The sequence below is a fragment of the Ursus arctos genome, unplaced genomic scaffold, assembly GCF_023065955.2.
Source record: "Ursus arctos isolate Adak ecotype North America unplaced genomic scaffold, UrsArc2.0 scaffold_30, whole genome shotgun sequence".
In the NCBI taxonomy this organism is placed as follows: domain Eukaryota; kingdom Metazoa; phylum Chordata; class Mammalia; order Carnivora; family Ursidae; genus Ursus; species Ursus arctos.
In genome coordinates this window covers 11,433,137-11,456,719 of record NW_026622986.1, presented here as the reverse complement: position 1 = coordinate 11,456,719, position 23,583 = coordinate 11,433,137, and the positions used below count along the sequence as shown (strand labels likewise).

Sequence of the window (23,583 nt, the reverse complement as noted above, 5' to 3'; positions counted from 1 at the left end):
ATGACCTGAGACAGGTTAATTAGTTTCTCTAAGGGGTTAGTTTCTTCCTTTATAAAATAGGGATGAAATTAATTACCTTAATAGCTTGTTGTCCTTAGAATAATTAAGCCTTGGTAAGCATTATGTAACATTTTTTTAAAAGATTTTACTTTTAAGTAATCTCTGCACTCACTGTGGGACTCAGACTCACAATCCTGAGATCAAGAGTCATATGCTCCACCAACTGAGCCAGGCAGGTGCCCCAGCATATTATAATATTGTATCATCATTGCTGTTATTATCATTCTCAAAGAGAATACTCTTGCATTCTTGCAGCTTTGGGGAATTTACGTTGATGGCAGCCCCAGGACTTGTTTGAGATGCTGTTATTTGCCTTTGTAAAGTATCCCAAACATCTAAATATTCTTTTCCCTCCGAGTCCCATGTTTCTGAACCCCATACTGAACTGAGGGTAGGCCCTCTCTAGTGGTAAAGCATCCTTCTTGCCTTGGGAGCAATAATTTCAGTCCTGGGTCACAGTAGCTGCTGTCATGGCCTCTGGCTCTGGAATCATTTACGCTAAAGAACCTACTTTGTGAACACAGCTTCCCCCTCATCTTCACATTGGTTCCCATTAGAGTTGAAGTGGCTGTTTATGTTTCTGAGCCTCATGGTCTTAGTGTTCAGTGAGGACCAGCACAATATCATGTCCTCCTGTAGACAGGGTCTTTCCTCAGTTTTTGAATGCTCCTACTCTTCCCTCTTTCTACAGTATTTAGGATTTGTCTCTATTGTGCTCATTCCTTTCAGAAAGGTTCCCTTCTCTAACAGGGTCGGGCTGCATTGCTCACTGCTGTGCACGTCTTGCTTTTCTTTTACTTTCCCTTTGCTATTTGGTTCATCCTTGTGTTTTTCTAACATATTCCTGTAGATCTTTTTCTTGCAGGGTCTCACATAGTGAGAGATATGAAGTCAATAAGTTCCAAGTTTGTCAATATCCTTTGTTCGAACCAGTCCTACCCATTTTCACCTCCCTGAGTTAAATAATCCTACCCAGGATGTATTTCCCCACAGTCTAGCATCTAATTTAGCTCTGACTTCTTGATCTGTTACTGCTGTGCCTGGATCTTCTGTAATATAATTCGTCTTCCCTTTGCCTTTTCTTAATCTTAGACCCAGAAATTTGGGGGGTTCACTGAATACTTTTTTTGAGTATTTGATATTAATCTTCCTAGTATTCCCCTCTCCAGTTTATTCAGATTTCATGAGCCCTCTTTGGATAATTGTCTCATCCTCAAAAGAGATTCTTGAATTGCTCTTACTATTAATTTATCTGTAATATAAATTTTACCTCTTCACAGTATTTGCTGATTCTTCCTCCTTTGGGGATAGCTCTGAGTTTAGTCTCCGAGATCTTTATTTCTGTGGTAGGTTTCACTGGCCTCCAGTTACTGTTTGTGATTTTATAATAATTACAATATTTCCCCCTTTTATAATAACCTCTTTAAGAGTAGTTAGACTTGGATACCCTCATATCTGCCTTCAGGATTTCAGTTCCTCTTTTTCATATCTGTTCACAATGTATGTTCTGGGGCACCTGAGTGACTCAGTTGGTTAAGCAACCCAATTCATGATTTAGGCTGGGGTCATGATCTCAAGGTCATGGGTTTGAGCCCCAGGGTAGGGCTCTACTCAGTGTGGAGTCGGCTTGAGATTCTGCTTGAGATTCCTTCTGCCCCAACCCCCTCTTGCACTCTCTGTCTCTTCCTCTCTCAAACAAATAAATAAATAAAATAAAAATGTATGTGTAGATCAGATAGTTACCTTTAGTCTAGGAGATCTCTTGCTTCCTCCAGCAAAATAAAACTGTCTCCTTTTATTTATTTTCATGCATACACTGCTTTATTCTGATCATAAGATTGAAGCATATTTTAAAACCACTTTAGGGGCACCTGACTGGCTCAAATGGTAGATTATGTAACTCTTGATCTCAGGGTCATGAGTTTAAGCCCCATGGTGTGGAGCCTACTAAAACCAGTTTACTTTTTCCTCCATTCCTTTAACAAATCTGTTTCTTAGATGTGTAATACTTTCAGTTGTTTTTCTATCTTAACTGAGGAAGATGAAGTGTTCTTTTTACAATAAATCTCCCACCTTTCTGTAGGTGAAGCCATAATTTGGGTTTCTGAAATTTAGAACATAAATGTTCATAATTTATTAGAATATATTTTCCCAGGTCAATCAGTGACAAGTAAAGCTGTCTCATGTCCCCTGATTTTTTTTTTCCAGATAATTATATAATTTACAATTGCATTACTATTTCTATTAGATACATCAGATAATTGATCTAAATTGAATTTAAAGACAACTAAAGCCTCCAAGGTTTTGCTCACAATTTGCTTTTAAGCCACATCTTCTTTATCCTGTACTTGTACTACTGATTTTATAGGTATGTGAACAGAACATAATACATTGATTCCTACGAAATTTTTACTTACCAGGTTTTTATTAAGTAGTTTTAGCCTTGCAAGATCTTTTGGATATTTAATCTGTCACCTAGGGATTAACAGTTTCTTCCATCTTTGTTTTCCCTTACAAATATGGTCTGAATACCAATTTTAACACTAAGTTATTGATAAAAATGTTTTTAAAAAATGTTGACTACGCCATGATTAGGGACAGAGATCTCTAGCGTGTTAATAGAGTTCCTGCCTCAGATTTATAGTAATCTTCCATGGATATGGCTGCTCACGTAGTTATGAATCTATAAGCTTACCTATCTCTAACTTAGACACAAGTCTTCTAATTGTATCACTCTAGTAACACTATTTTTAAAAATGATTTTAGGGGGTGCCTGTCTGGCTCAGTCAGTAGAGCATGTGACTCTTGATCTCGGAGTTGTAAGTTCAACCCCCATGTTGGGTGTAGAGAGTACTTAAAATCTGTAAAAAAAAAAAAAAAAAAAGGCAATTTAACTTATCATAACTTCTCATACTGAACTCATGGCCTGAAGCACCTTTATGATTTGGTCTCTACCCAATTTCTCCATCTTCACTTAGTACTACTGGCTCCTTCATCTCTGCATTCACGTCACCTTATTTTTTCATTTCTGTTCCTCAAACACTTTATTCCTCTTCATGCCCCAGTACTTTACCATATAATGTTTTCTCTACTTGGATTCTCTCTCACGCTATCCTCCTTGCAAGCTACTGCCTACTCATCTCAAGGTTTTATTTTAAATATTTCTGCTTCTGAAATGCTTTCCTGACATTGCCTTGCTCCTGTGTTACTTTCCTCCCTTGTCTGTTATACTAACACCACCCTGTATATACTAATTGTCTCAATTGTGATTCATAAAACTGCATGGGGAATTATTTATTTAATATCTGTCTGTCCTCTAGACTCTAAGCTCCATGAGGACAGAGATTTTGTAGTCTTGTTTGTATTCCCATGTTTAACTCAGGGCTAAATCATAAAATAGTATAAAATTTGGGATGCTGCCCTTGTCTGGAAGCATTGTACATAGATGCCTTTTTAAAAAAAAAAAAGATTTATTTATTTATTTATTTGTTTGTTTGTTTGTTTATTTATTTTAGAGAGAGAGGGAGCATGCATGAGCAGGGGGAGGGACAGAAGGAGGGAAGAGAGAGAATCCCAAGCAGACTCCACACCAAGTGTGGAACCCCACACGGGGCTCAATTTCATGACCCTGAGATCACAACCTGAGCTGAAATCAAGAGTCAGATGCTCAATCGACTGAGCCACCCAGGTGCCCCCTTAGATGACTTTGATGTGAGTGGAAAATTCAGGACACTGAGAAGTTGTCTAGTCAAATGCTTCCCTCTCTTTCTTTATGCCCTAAAAATGCCTAGGACTACTCTTTTATTGCTATCACTACTGCTTCTGTTCTGCTAAATGTGGAATTCTGCAATGGTCCAGATAATTTGGGGTTTGTAAGTGCTATCGCTTTCTTAGCTAAGAGTAGGTGACTTAGAAGAGTATACATATAGCCTGCAGCCTTCAGTCAAGCCCCGTACAGGATCGACTGTGTGTTTGTGTGTGTGTGTGTGTGTGTGTTCATTCTGATTCCTTTTATTACTTTCTCCAGGAAAGAAATTGGGATCCAAGGCAGCATCCACTCTTAACTTTCTCTTGCCTTGTTTTGGACGCTAAGTGATGTACTTCTGTATCATTTCTTTTAAAGATTTTTTATTTTTATTTGAGAGAGAGTGATTGAGAGAGAAAGAGAGAGAGAGCATGAGTGGGGGGAGGCAGGGGCAGAGGGAGAAGCAGACTCCGCACTGAGCACCGTGCCCGACATGGGGCTTGATGCCAAGACCCTGGGATCATGACCTGAGCCGAAAACAGACACTTAACTGACTGAGCCACCCAGGTGCCCCACTTCTCTATCATTTTTAAATAGAAACATCAAAGAAGAACAATCATGAATTCTAAATAGAGGACCTAAACAGGAGGTTTGCAGACATTGTATGTTCTCTTGCTTTGTTGCAGATATACCTATTTATCTGGGAAGAGACATACAGATTTAGCAGTAGGTCCTTGCTTAAGGATAATAGATGGTAGAACTGTAGTCTATTGGGATCTATTTCCCATTGGAAGAAATAATAGTTATATGCTGATGTTAGAGATGTCAAGTCCCATGTAAAGAATTTCCCCAAGAGTCTCCCTGTTTACCCCAAGAATCTCCCTCTCTGTTCCTTAAATATTTATTTAATATATGAGCTTATTTAATATATGAGTTACTCCATATGGGTCCTAGTGATTACTGTTTATTTTTCTAAGAATTCACGAGCCATTCATCTTATAATCTCTTCTAGAACTTTTCAGGGAATCAAGATCAAACTATGGGTGCAATAATTTCTTTAAAGTTTTTTAAAAAGATTTTATTTATTTAATTGAGAGAGAGCACAAGCAGGGGAGAGGGAGAAGGAGGAGCAGACTCCCTGCTGGGTAGGGAGCCCCACGTGGGGCTCAATCCCAGCACTCCAGGATCATGACCTGAACCAAAGGCAGACGCTTAACTGCTTAACTGACTGAGCCACCGAGGCACCCCTAATTTCTTTAAAATTAACTACATTGTCTCTTTTCAATCCTTGGGTCCTAGTCCTATTTACCTTTATTTCTCATATTTTATGAAATGTAAAACTTCAGGCCTCTTGCTGCAGAGGGATGCCAAGTGCTGGTGGTTATGAATCAACCCTTAAATCTCTTTAAGATGCATTAGAATATACAAAGGTAGCTAGTTAAGAGCCCTTTTGTGTAGTAAAGATGTCTCTCAAGAGAAGTCTTCAGATTTCCCTTAGGACTGTGTACCCTGTGACTTTGCCTTGGTTCCAAGGTGCCTTATACATGGTCCTCAGTGACTCCCAGTGACCTCCAGGCATCAGACTTGGGCCATTCTTGTTGGTTGAACAAAAGCAGAAAGTAATCACTGATTTGTATTTCTACTATTGATCTATAGAAAATATTAAGCTTCGGAGGGGAGGTGAGTGGGGGAATGGGATAGGCTGGTGATGGGTAGTAAGGAGGGCACGTATTGTATGGTGCACTGGGTGTTATACACAACTAATGAATCATCGAACTTTACATCAAAAACCAGGGATGTACTGTATGGTGACTAACATAATAAAAAAAAATTTTTTTAAAGAATTTTTAACGGCTTGATTTTTTTAAAAAAGGGTTGTTTTGGTGGCAATGGGAGAACTCCCATTATAATTGGATCACTGTCATCTTTTATTAAATATGTGAATGCAGAATTATGTGATATGAACATTCACAAAGCAGTCTAATCAGCTCAGAGACACCTTAAAATCTGTCAGAAATTCCCTTTTGAAGTCTTTAAAACATAGACTGTCTTTTCTATTGAAGATATGATCATCATTTCCAGGTTTTGTTGGACTAAACTTGCTTCAGTATTTCTCAGTCTTTGAACCGAAAATCTTACCCTGACTTTAATGACGTGTCAGTGATCCTAGAGGTTCATTATTAAAAATGTAAGTATAATTACCAATGAAAACAAATAGCTTAATTGTTACTGTTATAAAACAATTTTTTAACAAAGCTCTCCATGTAAAAGAATATGACTCAGTATAGATTGGCTTTCTTCCCCATAGGAGTTTTCAGAAGAGATGGAATAGTAGACAAAATATGTAAAAATGCTAATTATAGAGGAATCTACTTTTGTGAAATAAACGGGGAAAATTAATGTCAAAAAGGAACTCTCCATTATAATTGCTGAAACTACTAAGACTTTTTAGCTTATCACATTTAAAAATATAAAATTTTCATATATATATAAATTTTTATTACATGTATATTCTAAGTAAAATATTTAAATGTAATATATGAATTTAGCATTTGCATCAAAGGAGACCAAAATAGCTTTACCCACATTATCTGATTCCTAGGGCAGTCTGAATTAAGTATGTGTATGCCAAGTATTTACTCCTGCTTTTAGACTTAAGAAAAAAAGAAAAAGTAAGAAAGAAAAAGGAAAAATAATCCAGCTACTTTTTTTTTAGATTTGTATTAGTTGTTAGTTTACAATGTAACAGTAGAATTTTGAAATATTTTGGGGTGCCTGGCTGCCTCAGTTGGTGGAGCATGAGACTCTTGACCTTGGGGTTGTAAGTTTGAGCCCCACTTTGGGTGTAGGGATTACTTAAAAATAAAACCTTAAAAAAAAAGAAGAAACATTTTAAAATTAGCTTGCTTTTGATGTTACTTATATATGTAAGTGCTTTGTATATTTGATTTTGTTCCTAAGTTTTACTAAGTTTTCTGTTACATCTTTTCCTACTGGGTCAAAAGTTAAGTGGTGCCTCAGTTAACACCATTTGGGTTAAGCTTTTCTCAATAGTAATAAAAATAAAAAATAATAATGTAAAAAAGGTATCAGTTATTACAGCAAACAATTATATACTGATATTTCTAATGGCCTTTACTTCTAGTTTTTGTTGGTTTTATTTATTAAGTTCCATGTATTGTATTTTTCTAAACTAATTCTAAGATAAGACCTTACATTTTTGTATAGAACTTTAAAGTTTGAAAAAGCAGCCTGTATATATTCAATTACTATGTATTGGTATTGGCCATAAGCACATAAAATATAGTTAATTCTCAGTATTTGTTTAACTAACCATAAAGTTGTACATATATCAATTCAATTAAGTTATTTTATATTATTACTAAGTATCAAATATTTAAGATGGTCAAGGAAGTGAGTTCACAAAACACTTGTATTTTCAAAGACACACACACTATTATTTTTGTTGAGGAGAAAGGCAAGACACAATAGAATCCCAGCTTATTTCTACTTGTATAAATCAAGTTATTTAAATAAATGAATTGTGTATGCTGACCTGTTCTACCAATGTGCTACTGGGATGTATGAAAAAAAAGATGTGCATGGTGGTGGAAGTAGAAAGAGGCATAAAGCGTATTGGAAAACTACCAAATGTCCCCTGCAAATGGGCCCTATTCAGAATCAGTAAGCATATGATGAGTGAAGTGGTTTTGAATATCGCCTTTAGATTCCATGCTGTTACAAGGCCAGCCCTGAACATGGCAACTCTTATTTCCACACACAGTACCTCTTCACTCTCAATTTAACCCCAAAATCTGATGAACCCATTACTCCATACTTGATTTCATGGAACAAGGAGTAGATATAGTTACAAATGATCAATCACAAGCCGTGAACCAAAGCAGCAAGGCATTAACAATTCACACCATTTCGGTCCACTTGCTCAAGCAGAAGATGTGCCAGCATATTTAATGCACAGCTACTTCGTTCAGTTTAAGAAAAAACATGACTCAGGATGCGTTTTCAAAACAGAGGAGACTGAAGATTTCATACTTTCAAAGCCCCAATGTCAACGTTCGCCCACATATCAGCAATTAAAATAACCAGGTGTTCTGCAAAGGTCACAATGTCTAAATTCAATTTTACTCAGGTAAAAACAATATGACCTATGAAATTCTTCTCCCCAATGCATCCCTATTCTGTTTGATCCTAGCATACAAATCAATGTCTCTTAGAGCAGTCTTATAACACTGTAGACCCCACAGGCAATATGCCGTCAGTTTAATAGGATCACTGAAAAATTAAAGCAGCTGTGAAAGATTGCTCTAAGTATAGCAATCGTGTACTTGTCATTTTGTTCAGTGGCGGAAAAATCCAAATTTGGGTAGGCATCGGTATTTAAGAAAATGACTGCTAAATCTTTTCACATAAGTACCTTAGGGACAATAACATTTGACGTATAGCACATAAACAAAAGTACACAGCAGCTGTTAGTTTAGTTTCGTTTGAATAAAAATAAACTGATATAAATCAAGCAACACTGGAGACAGTATGCTTTACATCATTCAATCTTCCCAGCAGACCATGCTTTCGAGGGGCATCTGCTGGTTGTTCAGGGACCAGGAGCTTTCCAACTATTACCTAAAGCTAGGTAAAGAGCATTAACACACACACATACCTTGGCACTCACTCAAACTCCCTCCAGCCATACTTCCTGGATGGGAAGCAGTCAAATCTTAGTATCTTTACAGAGCTCACTTTGTTTCATCCAAAAAAGACTGTTTAGATAAACTTCATTTTAAAAAATAAATTCCAGCTGAATTGGGAAATTTCCAAATGATGTCCTGCTAAACAATAACTGAGTATTTTTGATACTGAGATCTGAAACTTGCTGCCAAAGAGCATATAGAAGTTTCTTTATAGGTAATTATGCTCTGGACAGTGCTCTCTTTTCCCATAGTTTCATGTACTCTGACTGAAATGTGAAGATTGCTGTATTATGTAAATTATGATTCTGGATATTTAGTTGGCATGAATTTTAATTTTTAATTCACAGCAGGTTATGAAAGCCTTTGATTATTTCCAGTACTGTTTGAAAATACATTAATTAAAGAAATCCTCTTTTTAGCTTTCTGTAAGAGATTCAAATGAGTAAGCAAAGTATCTCTTTTAATGTAAGATGTTGCTTGTGGAAAGAGATGTATATTCTCTAGGCATAGAACTCGACAGACATTCCAGTCTATTTCTACTTGGTAAGTTCCATTAGCTTTGTGGTTCCTCTATAGAGAAATATTTGCCTCCTTATAAAAAATTCTTAAACTACTCCCATCATGAATCCAAATAAGTTCAAGCTTCTTATCAGTGATGAAGTGCTTTTAATATAAGGTTTTCTTGAAGGCTGAACAGCGTCTTTTTTATGAGTAGTTTTTGAACTCATTGTGTTTGGTGTTCTTAGAGGGTATCATTTTTATTATTCACAGTATCTATTTTGACCTTAACTTAATATTTTTGCTTTGTTACATAGGTTTTATTGTGTGCTTTTTCCCGTAGTAGCGTGATTTATGACAGGGTAGGATAGAGCACTTCAGGCTTTTCCGAGACTTTAAATACCCACCTCTAGCCTTCTCCTGGCTTATTAATGCTTCATTGCCAAATTGTATCATTTTCTTTTGTAATTATTTTCCTTCTTAGTCTTTAAGATCGTTTTATAAGGAGAATTAAGACAAAACAGTTCTATATATTCTAAATGTGCTTCAAAATTCTGGCATATTAACAGTTATTAAACTTTGAGCAAATGTTCGTTTGGTCACAGAAAGTTACAGATTCTAAGGCATCGTGGATGGTCTTTGTGCATACGTTGAACTCATGGTCTTAAAACTTACCTAAAAGACTGTCCACAGCATATCCAAAGTACTTTTAATTTGTCTGGTAGACATTTATTGAGCACCGCTTTCAGCAAACCCCAAAAACCACTATGGCCTCAAAACCCTAAATCATTTGTGATTTACTGGAGGATGGAAATGGGAGTGGAGAAGATAAGGATTAATTCAAATCAGTAAGGGGAAAATAAAATTACAAACTATGCTCTGGGAAACACAGAGGAGGAACTGTTAATTCTGTCTAAATAACATGGGGTATTTTGCCAAAGAATGTAACATTTGATAGGAACCTTGAAGGACAAGAATATATTCACAGGTGGAAAAAAGGAGGAACAAATGCAAGGGAAATGGAGCAACACGAGTGAGAAAAGTATCCATTGATAGTTATGAAGTTGATATAGCCACTACTTTTAATTATATGATCTGTTTACCCATGATGCTCAATACTATACCAGGGAAATTACTCCTTTCAGTCACATGATCTATTTACTCAGCACCCTCAGTCTGAAGTCCAAACGCACTGAAACTATTGCATTCATTTTAATTTACCCTGTAGTCATAACTTGAGAATAAACAAAATGGATAAAAAGCTATTATCATCCTCATAACCACACCTCTCCAGTGGTGGCAAAGACCCCAATGGAACAATCACATTTGACTGATCTGTGTATATTGATAAGTTTAATGAATGATTAATTTCCAAATGACTTATCTAGTAAAAATGTTGAGGCCCTATTTAATGAAAATACTGAAATCACAGAAAAGCAAAGCTCTGGTTGCAATTATGTAATAGGAGCAAATAGGTAGAACACCTGTAATAAAGGCTTCAAGCTTCAGAAGAAATGCTGTGTGCACCTATGCACAGCAAAATTAAAGGAATATGGGGTAATAGGAACCAGCTAACCTTATTGAATGAGGCAATATTTCTGAGTAGCAGTTTGAAGGAGAAACTCGTGGTTTATGTACAAAATAATACCCTGGAGTTCATTCACTGGGAAAGACATGGCTTTTTTCTTCTTTGAGTGTCTCTCATGGGCCTTGTTAGCTCATAGTGCCATCTAGGTTTATGCTCTTTCCAAGGTTGAAAAGTGTCTATTGTCCTTTCTAAATAATTGCCTTTGTTTTTTGCACATTTTTACGCAATAGTCTTAATAGAATGCACTTAACTTCAGAAACAGAGTAAAAGAGAACTCTATATAAAAGGAAACGCTTGGTTAAGAACACTTATGAATTGTCTTTGGTATAGAATATTACAAATATCCACTAAAATGCTTAAAAAATATTATTCACACTCATGTTAAAAATCTGTGGTTGGGGTTGAAAGGTCAATTGACTTGTTTTTAATCAATTATTCTATTATATTTCAAAACTATCACTTTAGGTCAATCTTTTTTTATGGAGAATTCTTTAATTCTAACTGATTAATAAATTCTATTTTTTAAATATATTAGGCTTATTTATACTTCCTTTCTAAGTACTTAGGGCATATCATTTTCTTATGTTTTCTGTACCTTCCTAGTTAGTGGAAACATTGTTTGTTCTTTGAGTGTGCTTTGTCTTCCTTTTCAAGAAGATCATCAAAGTCACTAGTTTGCAGCTCCCAAAAAGAAAAGAGCTTTCTAATCCCTGGTTCAGAGGCTAACCTTTGTTAGCGCTCTTGTGGTTATAACGAGGACCCTGCTTCCAGCAGGGAGATTCTGGAATACCGAACAGATTATTCAACAAGTTCAGAGCAGATTCTGAAGTCTCTTATAAAACCTGCTTGTGAATACTGCTTTCTTTGCTTTGCTATTTCTGGTTTCCATAGTATTCCTAATTACATAAATCATGTGGAGCATGGGAGCTATTTTCCATCCTATATCAGTTCTGACACTGCTTGCATTTTGATATAATTTGTATTTTTTCCTAAGCTATATATATATTTTTTTCCTTAAATTCTTATTTAAGAGGACACAAACTCTGCAAAAAATGGAACTTGTATTAGAAGATCTATGAAATTATACTTTGGAATTCCTTGGGCTAAAATAAAGAATTTGAAAGTTATTTTGTGGCAAGCATGGATGAATAAGGCTATAAAACTGGAGAATCTGAGAACATGTTCTCAGGTTTAAGTTCAAGATTAAATCTAGGATGTAGATAATTCAACTTTATTACCTGCTTCTCGATTTACTTAAAATTATTTAAACTTAATAGCTATTTATGCAATGCCTTTCCATGTTCAAAAAACTGTAATAGGTTCAATGAATGTACCAGATTAAAAGTTTACAAATTAAAACCCAATACATAGTAATGTATGAATGTTATAGCAGTTAACTAAAAGCACTGATGATTCTTAAGCTAGTTTTTTTTTAGGGAAAATTATAATCAAGATTGGTTTATACCATACATTCTTTTTTAAAGATCGAAGAGTTATAATTCTAAAAATAAGTTTCTTTTTCTTTTTCTTTCTTTTATAGTATATGTGATCTTATATTTTTAAAAAGCTTGTGGTATTTGTTATGATAAAGCTTAATAGAAATAATTGCTCCAGTATAAACATAGTTTTGATATGAGAATTTTAGGAATTAATTTCTGAGACTGGATGAGTGAATTTCATGCACACATCTAAAGATGTCTAAATAGTCATTGGGTCATATTTTTCTTTAACTTTATTTATAGTAGTTTTAGAAAAGCTTAAGTTCTATTTCCAACATTCTCCTTAGTTGAATATATTAGTTGAATATATTAGAAAGAATTTAAATTGTGCTATGGTATAGAGTTCTACAACTTAGCGCCATAAAATGCATAACTTTTTTACTAGGAGCAAAATTCAGCGGAATACCAGTAGCAAAGGCCATTTGCATAACTCAGCAGCTCAGCAGCTCAGCTGACCCTAATTGTAATTCAATTTTCGGATTGCTACGCTAGGCCTCTCTGCATAAATATATATGCCACATATAACATAACCAATGGCATGGAGCTAGGAGCTATTTTCTTTGCTGGTGATCTGTTTAATTTCTTTTCTATTAGAAATACGTATCAGAATAAGGTAGCCAAGCCATAGAGTTATTTTGTATGTTTATATTGTGTCACATGTGTATACTTAAGACCAAGTTTTAAAATTATATCCTTTCATTTTTCTGGGTTCCCAAACGTACCTAAGATTTCTTTCTTTCTTTCTGGCATTTCAGAGGGAAATTAAATCTTGAAAAATGTTAGCTAGCTGGCATGTTATTTGACTATTTTACACTAGAAAGATTTTCTAAGTTAATCATGTGAAAAATTGTATAAACATGTCTGTCAAGTCCGGTATAGATGTTGCAATACGGGCCAAGAAGTAAATATCTTCTATCTGTTTACAAAACGGTACTGGAATAGCTTTCCTAAATCTTTGACTGGCTTATATCCCAGAAACTTAAAAACAAAAAGGTACGATAAAATGCTTGCTTAAGATTCCCTTTATTTTTAAACAGCCTTGCCACCCTGTTTTATGGGTTATTTAAGTAATGGCAGTGAAAAGACTTGAATAAGATGGCTTATAAAGGTGTGGATTATATTTTATGAGTAATTTCCATATGTGATGTTTAAGATATATAGACTCCTCTATGGGAAGCTTTATACAGAAACAACATGGATCTTAGAATTTTATCAGGACAACGCAAGTAGATTTCAGCAAGGTTGGTTCCAACTCATCTGTGATAAATGAGAAGATAAGGCAATCGGTGCACACCATGACACTCCGTGCAGCTAGTTAGGCACACTTCAGAACTATTCAGGTGTGCTCACAAAGCTTCTGAGTCTTGCATGGGGGGTGTCTCAATATAAGGAAAAATCCTTCATGGTGGCCACTAGTCATGCAGAAATTGCCTCTGTAAGACTTAACTCAGGTCCGATATAAATAATAGATGTTAAGAGTTAGTTCTGGTATTGGGGCTGTGTTCCAGGCAGTGCATTTCAGTTGGGTCAAAAGAATTTATTTTCCCTTATTTTCTTGCCTAGCTCCTCTGCTTGAAAAATGCCTGCAAAATTCCATCACACCTTTGCGGGGATCAGTTTGGGTCTCTAAGGGAGAAGGTTTCAGCCCCTCAGGAGCTAAGATGTACATCCAAGGAGCTCTTTTGGCCTTGTACCAATGACTAAAATCTGCAAAAAAATATTATACATAGGTGAGTCATCCCTCTTTAAAAGTGTTTTAAAATGTACTTGGTTATATAGAGGCAATGATTGGCATTGTGTCATAAAAAAACTGTGACATGTATTTTGTGAACTCAGTGCTTGTTAGGGAGCCAAAATGCTTCTTCTGTAATCTCAAAGCCCACAATAATGGGGCTAATTGTATCTGTCTTTTGGTATGGGATGTCATATGTCTCATCTTTTCTTGCTGCATACTGTGCAAAGCGAAGGCAACTCCTTATGTAGAATTTCTATAGACAGTTAGTTTAAGCAAGAAAATGAGTAGCTCCTAAATCATTTGAAGGTTTAAATGCTCAGCCTTCTTTTTTCTTTTCTTTCTTTTCTTTTCAGTATGAAATCAGAATTGCTATTGTAGAAGTTGGGCTAAAATGTAAACCAATTACATTCTGGGAAATGAAATTGTCAAGACTAATTCACTTCATTTATGCTTAACTTGTCTGTTTAGAAAGTAAAGAAATAGAACTAATATATTTGAATCAGGTTAAACTTAATTTTGTCCTTTAATTTCTAAGTGTCCTTTCCATAACTGTGAGTGTGTGCGTGTATGTTTGTGTGTGTGCGTAAAGACTTTGATATTTTTATAACTACTTATAGGGACTTTGATTTATCTTAAAGTGGAACTAGCGTTGCAAAGCAGAATGATTGATGGCCATTTATAAAATAAAAATAGTGTTGCCACATTTTTCGAATACCCTTTGCACTTGGTCTTAACAAGTTAAGCATATATTTTACCATGTTAAATAAAGTCTAGGTTTTACATTTCTAACCATGAGTTTCCAGTTTAGAACTGGGCTCATTACCTCAGGCCACAGGCCACTGAAACTGAATATTTTGAAAGCATCATGCTATTATTCTCTGTGTGCTGGGGGAGGGGAGGTAAGAATGGGATGTGGTCTCAGTGTTCACAGCACCTCCTGCTGTCTGGTTTGGTAAAGGACAATTTGTATTAACGAGAAGAAATTCTTGAGCTAAGGTACCCGGAACTAGCAAGAAATATCTTCCCACGAGAAACTTTTATTCTCAAAATGTGATTATTTGCTTAGTTAATTAATTTCAGTGTATCCAGAAATGGGATCAATAGTTATCATAGTTAAGTCTATTTATAATAATAAATATGAAAAAATAAAAATCCAAACTTATTTTTAAAAATTTTTATTAAGCCAATATCATATATAAAAACTGGTACAAGTATGTTTTATTATAATTTTGGTCAAATTATTTACATTGAAATATTATTTAACTTTTAAGATACAATGATATTATGAAATAGATTATGAACAATTTAATTATAATCATTTATTTGATATTAAACGGTTTGATTCTACTTATTAGACAGTTTAAAATTATTTGATGTTTAAAAAAAGAGATCATTCTCCAGTACAAGAAAGGCACTGTTTAAATCAAATCTTAAAAAACTTAAACATTTTCTAAGTTTTATTAAAAGTGGGGATGTTAGAGATAAGAAACTGCTCAGAAAGTAGTTGTGGGGGCGCCTGGGTGGCGCAGTCGTTAAAGCGTCTGCCTTCAGCTCAGGGAGTGATCCTGGCATTTCGGGATCGAGTCCCACATCGGGCTCCTCAGCTGGGAGCCTGCTTCTTCCTCTCTCACTCGCCTGCTGTGTTCCCTCTCTCGCTGGCTGTCTCTCTGTCACATAAATAAAAAAAATCTTTAAAAAAAAAAAAAAGAAAGTAGTTGTGGCTTGTTTTTTTCTTCCATTGTCCTAAACGTGTAAAATTGAAATAGATATATACAGTTCTACTAGATTGAAAAGAGTTCTGTGTATTGTGAAAAAAGAAAGTATTTCAAGAATTACTTACAGAGCTTTGATTTTAAAGGTTTCTTTAGGACTCAAAATTGATGAAAAATAGATTAGGAACAAAATATGAACAAAAACTAACATTTTTAGCATCTTTGAAGTTGTCTGCATCGTCAACACTATGCCAAATTCGGGAATGTTTAAAAACCTGGGCTCTTTGCCATTCCTAACAAAACCTTTTACTTTTGCTGAGTTGTAATAACTTAAACCTTTGCACTCAACCGTTGTTTTTTTTTTTTAATGATTTTTTATTATATTATGTTAGTCACCATACAGTACATCCCCAGTTTCCGATATAAATCAACCGTTTTAATATGATACTTGTTTAGGTTTTATTTTAAAATATAAACATGAAGAAAAAGAAATAGAAATTTATCTGTTATGCATTTCCATGAAAATTTCTATTTCTTTTAGATATGCTCAGTTCTATGTATTCTTGAGTCTCTTTTGTATTGTTATATCATGATATAATTTAAAATTATTTGCAATGTTTAGAAAAGTCACTGTAGCGGTACCATTGTTAGGTCATCAGTGGCAAAGTGTTAAGCCTGGCAATCGCTTCAATATGAGTAGGACTTCTTAGCAAACATCCTTCTTAGCACTAATGAACTTTATTTGAACTGCATTTACTTCATTTGGCCTTAGGGATAGCCTTTTCTATTTAGTTTTATAGAAGATCATGTTAAGGAATCATTAGGTAAAATGGAGATAGGTGATGATTCCTATTTCCTTAACAAATCTAAGCTTATAAATTATAGAATTAGATGAACTCTAGATATTATTTCCATTGATTTCACTTCAAAGGTCATATATAAAAACAATAATATTGTTTTGCTGGGATTCTGTGAAAGGAAATTTCTTGAAATTTCTTTAAATCTTTAAATCGGATGTCTCGGGATTCCCAAAGGGAATTTCTTTTAAATGAACTGATAAAATAGCTCTAAAAGGAAAGTCAGAACTACTGGTTTTATGTTTATTGACTTATTCATTTTTCAGTTTCTAACTTTAACTTTGCTATTATAGCATGCAACTGAATCAAGCCGCCTACATTAGTGTGGTCTTAAATATATACTGATTCATGTATATAAAATGAGATATTATATTCAGGACAGCATAAAGTCACTTAGTCTTACATTTATCACATTTATTTCCTTAAAAGTGGAAACATCTTAGAAATTGCTCAGAGCTGAGCAGAATCTATTTAATTGGTAATCTTTGAAGTAGCAAAAACGCATTGCTATGAAATGCAGTTAACACTTTCAGCGACAGGGCCTGTTCCATCTCATTAGCATTCTTGTTAAGTAGTTGTGCTGTTGGTGGTGGTGTTGAAGTAGGAATGCCATTGTATCGATTTCCGATTTCCGGTATTTGGGGACAAACACTGCTGTGGAAGGAACGTGTGAAAAGGTCACAGTCCTGTCAGTGAATGAGGAAGGCTGTGCTTTCTGTATGCTTCAAGCAGGGAAGCTGTCATTCATAGGCCTAACACGGCTAAACAGAGGCCAAAACACAAGCCTGCACTACCTTTTAAAATAATATTAGTGATTTTTAAACATGGTTTTCTTTATTTATGTTCCTACATAGAGCTTTTCGTGCTGTCAGTAAACAAAATATATGTCAGTCTCCACAGAAACACTGTAGAGATACACAAAAGTGCATGGAACTGTGCCAGGAGGCTATATAAATAATGATTTGGAATGACTGATCTTAAGTACAAACGTGATCTTTAGGAAACGTTCATTGCTGGATATGTCTTCTCAATTTTGAATTTCTTTGAATTTTCCCCCCAACCAACAAAATTCCTGGATTCATTTAAATAATGAATGCATTGCACTCTTCTTTTAAAATAGTTTCTAGCGTTGGGGCGCCTGGGTGGCACAGTGGTTAAGCGTCTGCCTTCGGCTCAGGGTGTGATCCCGGCGTTATGGGATCGAGCCCCACATCAGGCTCCTCCGCTATGAGCCTGCTTCTTCCTCTCCCACTCCTCCTGCTTGTGTTCCCTCTCTCGCTGGCTGTCTCTATCTCTGTCAGATAAATAAATAAAATCTTTAAAAATAAAATAAAATAAAATAGTTTCTAAAAGAGTTCATAAACATACAGCTTTAATCATTTAAAGTGTTTCACAGCATAGCTAAACAGTTGTTATTGATTGCATAGTCATTTTTGAAATTCAGAGAGAAACAAAGGAGATGAGTATCTAACTGTAATATCTTAACAACCACCATCTTAATTATGAAGAAAATCATAGTCTCTGTGGAATTTAAGATATGAAAAATTTGAGGAATTTTTATCTTATTCCTAATTTTCAACACTTTGGAAAGGAATGGTCAACTTAGAAATTAAATTTTAACTTGTTGATTACTTAAAAACAAGAAATAAGAAAAAACACCCAAATATTTCTTAAACTCTTGGAGCATTTTCTGAACTTAAAAAAAAAACCCAAAACTGACAATTCGTATTTATGTCTGAAGCTGCAGGGAAATGTTTTATTTCTGTAATTTTAATTTGGAAATATGTACTTGGGCTGTTTGTAATAGATCCTTACTTAATGAAGTTTGTTGAAAACTATAATTTTCTGCCTGAATGATTCAAGTTTTTTTGGTATATGGTCCTTTTTTTTAAATTATTAATTCAAGCAAGGTACTTTTTAAAATGCTGTTATATGCTATTTCTAAATGTTCCATATTTGATGTGTTGGGTTTAAGAATCTCAGACACTAAATCTCTAGTTCAAAAATAGGGTTTCATTTTTTAAACTGGAACTGTGCTGTAACTTTATCGTACTATAACTTTATGTTATTAGATGAGGAAATGACCATCCAACTTGAGCATATATTGCTTTTGCAGTTTAAAACTGAAATGTATTTTATTATTACTTAAACTAACCTCTACCAAAGCTCTAGATTTTCTTAAAATTTTTTCCTAAGTTCATGTTTGTTCACTTTATCCATGCTCTTAATAAGTTTGATACTTAGATATCAAACCAATAATATAATTCTACTCAGAAAAGATTCAGTTCAAAATATGCTTGAATTACATTTAGTGCTGACAGAATATGTTGATTGCAAAAAGTATCTTTAAAGGAATGTTAATATTTTAATTTTCCATAAAAGAAATATTGAAAGTTTATCTTTTTATATCTTGTATCTTAGGTCAAAGTCATTTATTGGTCTTAACATGACTGATGGAGTAACTATTTCTATTTCATTTTTTATATATACTTTATTTTTGGTATGCCAGCTACTTTTCTTCCCCACTTTATTGAGATATAATTGACATATAACATTAGGTAAGTTTAAGGTGTACAACATGATGCTTGGATACACTTAAATATTATAAAATGATTACCATAGTAGGGTAGGTTAATACCTCTATCATCTCACATAATTGTCATTTCTTTTTGTGGTGAGAGCATTCACGATCTACTCTCTTAACAACTTTCAAGTATATAATATAGCATTATTAACTATAGTCACTTTCTGTACATTAGATCCCCATCTATGTATACATCAAAAATTGGGCTATTTCCTTGATTTAACCTTCATGGGGCATTACGCAAAATAGTTCAATTTTGAACTTCTTGATGTCTTTTGAAAGCTTGGAACAAAATTTATAATATGTGAGTATCACTATTAAACACATTAAAATTGTATTGCAGATGTTTCAAGTAGTTTGAAAACTACTTCTGAAGGTTCTGATAGGTAACGTTTTAGAATAGAAAAATCTATATATCTATAGATATGTGAGAATGGATAAAATAAGATAAAATAACAAGACCTATCTATATACCACCTACAAGAGACTCATTTTAGACCTAAAGCAACCTGCAGGTTGAAAGTGAGAGGATGGAGAAACATCTGTCCTGCAAATAGATGTGAAAAGAAAGCTGGAATAGCAGTACTTAAATCAGACAAAATAGACTTTAAAACAAAGACTGTAATAAGAGACAAAGGAGGACACTATATAGTAATAAAGGGGACAATCCAACAAGCGAAGATATAACAATTGTAAATTTTTATGCACCTAACATAGGAGCACCAAAATACTTAAAACAGTTAATAACAAACGTAAAGGAATTAATAATATTACAAGGATAGTAGGGAACTTTAACACCCCACTTACATCAATGAACAGATCATCTTAACAGAAAATCAGCAAAGAAACAATGGCTTTGAATGACACACTGGAACAAGTGGATTTAAGAGATATATATCCAAAACATTCCATCCTAAGCAGAATATACATTCTTTTCAAATGCACATGGAACATTCTCCAGAATAGACCACATATTAGCCCACAGAACAAGCCTCAACAAATTCAAGAAGATCAAAGTCATACCATGCATCTTTTCTGACCACAATGTTATGAAACTAGAAGTCAACCATAAGAGAAAAATTGGGAAGACCACAAATACATGGAAGTTAAATAATATACTGCTAAACAATGAATGGGTCAACCAGGAAATAAAAGAAGAAATTAAAAAGTACATGGGAAAAAATGAAAATGAAAACACAACGGTTCAAAATCTTTGGGATACAGCAAAAGCAATTCCAAGAGGGAAATTCATAGCAATGCAGGTCTACCTCAAGAAGCAAGAAAAATTTCAAATAAACAATCTAACCTTACACCTAAAGGAGCTAGAAAAAGAAGAACAAACAAAACCTAAAACCATCAGAAGGAAGGAAATGATTAGAGCAGAAATAAATGATACAGAAACTAAAAAAAAAAACAGTAGAACTAGACCAATGAAACCAGGAGCTGGTTCTTTGAAAAAATCAATAAAATTGGTTCATTGAGCCAGACTTATCAAGAAAAAAAGAGAAAGGACTCAGTCACAATTACAAATGAGAGAGGAGAAATACAATTGTAAGAGAATATTATGAAAAACTATATGCCAACAAATTGGACAACCTGGAAGAAATGGATAAATTCCTATAAACATATAAACTACCAAAACTAAAACAGGAAGAAATAGAAAATTTGAACAGACCAATAACCAATAAAGAAATTGAGTCAGTAATCAAAAAGCTCCCAACAGACAAAAGTCCAGGACCAGAAAGCTTCACAGGTAGATTCTATCGAGCATTTAAAAAAGAGTTAATACCTATTCTTCTTAAACTATTTCAAAAAACAGAAAAGGAAGGAAAACTTCCAGTTTCATTCTATGAGGCCAGCAATATCCTAATACTAAAACCACATAATGACATTGATAAAAAAGAGAACTATAGGCTAATGAACATAGATGAAAAAAAATCTTCAACTAAATACTAGCAAACTGAATTCAACAATGCATTAAAAAAAAATCATTCACCACGTTCAAGTGGGATTATTCCTGGGTAGCAAGGGTGGTTCAGTATTCACAAATAAATCAATATCATATCAATAGGAGAAAGGATAAGAACCATATGATTATTTCAATAGACACAGGAAAAGCATTTGACAAAGTACAACATCTGTTCATGATAAAAACTCTAAACAAAGTAGGTTTTGAGGGAACAAACCTCAACATAATGAAGGCCATATATGAAAAACCCACAGCTAATAACATCATCCTCAATACAGAAAGCTGAAAGTTCTTCACCTAAAGTCAGGAACCAGACAAAGATGTCCACTCTTATCACTTATTCAACACAGTACTAGAAGTCCTAGCCTCAGCAATCAGACAACAAAAAGAAAGAAAAGGCATTCAAATTGGTAAAGAAGACGTAAAACTTACAGTGTTTGCAGATGACATGATTCTATATATATAAACCCAAAAGACTCTACTAAAAACATGCTAGAACTGATAATTCAATAAAGTCTCAGGATACAAAATCAATGTACAGAAATCTGTTGCACTTCTATACACCAATACTGATGCAGCAGAAAGAGAAAATTAATAAAACAATCCCATTTATATTTGCACCAAAAATAAGATACCTAGGAATAAACCTAACCAAAGAGATAAGAGACGTATACTCTAAAAACTGTAAAACACTGATGAAAGAAATTGAAGACAACACAAAGATATGGAAAGACATTCCATGCCTATGGATTAGAAGAACAAATATTGTTAAAATGTCTATACTACTCCAAGCAACCTACACATTTAATTCAGTCCCTAACAAAATAATGACAGCATTTTGCATGAGCTTGAACAAACAACTCTAAAACTTATATGGAACCACAAAGACCCCCGAATAGCCAAAGCAATCCTGAAAAAGAAAACCAAAACTGGAGGCATCACAATTCCAGACTTCCAAGTTATATTACAAAACTGTAGTGTTCGAGACAGTATGGTACTGGCACAAAAATAGACACATAGATCAATAGAACAGAATAGAAAATCCGGAAATAAACCCACAATTATATGGTCAATTAACCTTTGACAAAAGAGGAAAGAATATCCAATGGGAACATCTCTTCAAGTAGTATTGGGAAAACTGGATAGCAACACTCAAAAGAATGAAACTGAAGCTCTTTTTTACACCATACACAAAAATAAATTCAAAATGTGATAAAGACCTAAATGTGGGACCTGAAACCCTAAAAATCCTAGAAGAGAAAACAGGCAATAATCTCTTTAACATCAGCCATAGCAACTTTTTTCTAGATGTGTCTCCTGAGGCGAGGGAAACAAAAGCGAAAATAAACTATAGGGACTACATCAAAATTGAAAGCTTTTGCACAATGAAGAAAAAAATCAACAAAACTAAAAGGCGACCTACTGAATAGGAGAAGATATTTGCAAATGACATAATTTGATAAAGGGTTAGTATCCAAAATACATAATAACTTTCACAACTCAACACCAAAAAACCCCCCAATAATCCAATTAAAAATTGGCAGAAGACATGAACACACATTTTTCCAAAGAAGACATACAGAGAGCCAACAGACGCATGAAAAGGTGTTCATCATCACTTGGTGTCAGGGAAATGCAAATCAAATCTACAATGAGATGTCACCTCCCACCTGTTAGAATGGCTAAAATCAACAACACAAGAAACAACCGGTGTTGGTTAAAGTGCACTGTAGGTGGGAATGCAAACTGGTGCAGCCACTGTGCAAAACAGTATGGAGGTTCCTCAAAAAGTGAATCACACTACTGGGTGTTTACCCAAAGAATACATGCACCCCTATGTTTATAGCTGTATTATTTACAATAGACAAGGTATGGAAGAAGTTCAAGTGCCCATCAATTGATGAGTGGATAAAGAAAAAGTGGTATTATATAGAAATATATATATAATCACACAATGGAATATTACTCAGCCATAAAAAAGAATGAAATCTTGTCATTTGCAACAACATGGATGGAATTAGAGATAAAATAATAATGAGCCAGTCAGAGAAAGACAAAGACTATATGATTTCACTCATATGTGAAATTTAAGAAACAAAACAAGTGAACAGAGGGGAAAAAAAGAGTGAGAGAGAGACAAATCAAGAAATAGACTCTTAACTATAGAGAACAAACTGATGGTTAGCAGAGGGGAGGGAGTATGGGTGATGGGTTAAATAGGTGATGGGGATTAAGGAGTACACTTGTGATGAGCACTAGGGATGTATGGAAATGTTGAATCACTATATTGTATACCTGAAACTGATAGAACACTATATGTTAATTAACTGGAATTAAAATAAAAACTTAAAAAAACAACAAAAAAAGAAAATATATCAATGAAATTCACAGCATTAATAGAATGAGAAAAATTATCTGATTAATCAAGATAAAAGAGCATTTTACAAAGTTCTGCTATAATGATAAACTAGAAATAAAGAAAACTTTCTTAACTTGATAAAGCTTCCTTCTATCAACAATATATTTAAAGGAGAAACTTCTTAAGATGTTCCCTTTAAGTCAAGAGTGCTTACTATCTCTAATACTGTTTAATATAGACTGAAAGTCACAATTAATTCTATAAAGAA

General features: G+C 34.3%; 1 pseudogene; it reads left to right on the top strand.

Moving 5' to 3' along the window:
* The window catches only part of LOC113249382 (doublecortin domain-containing protein 1-like), a 49,933-nt pseudogene extending 32,182 nt beyond the window's left edge, over positions 1–17,751 (top strand).
* The last annotated feature ends 5,832 nt before the right edge of the window (positions 17,752–23,583 follow it).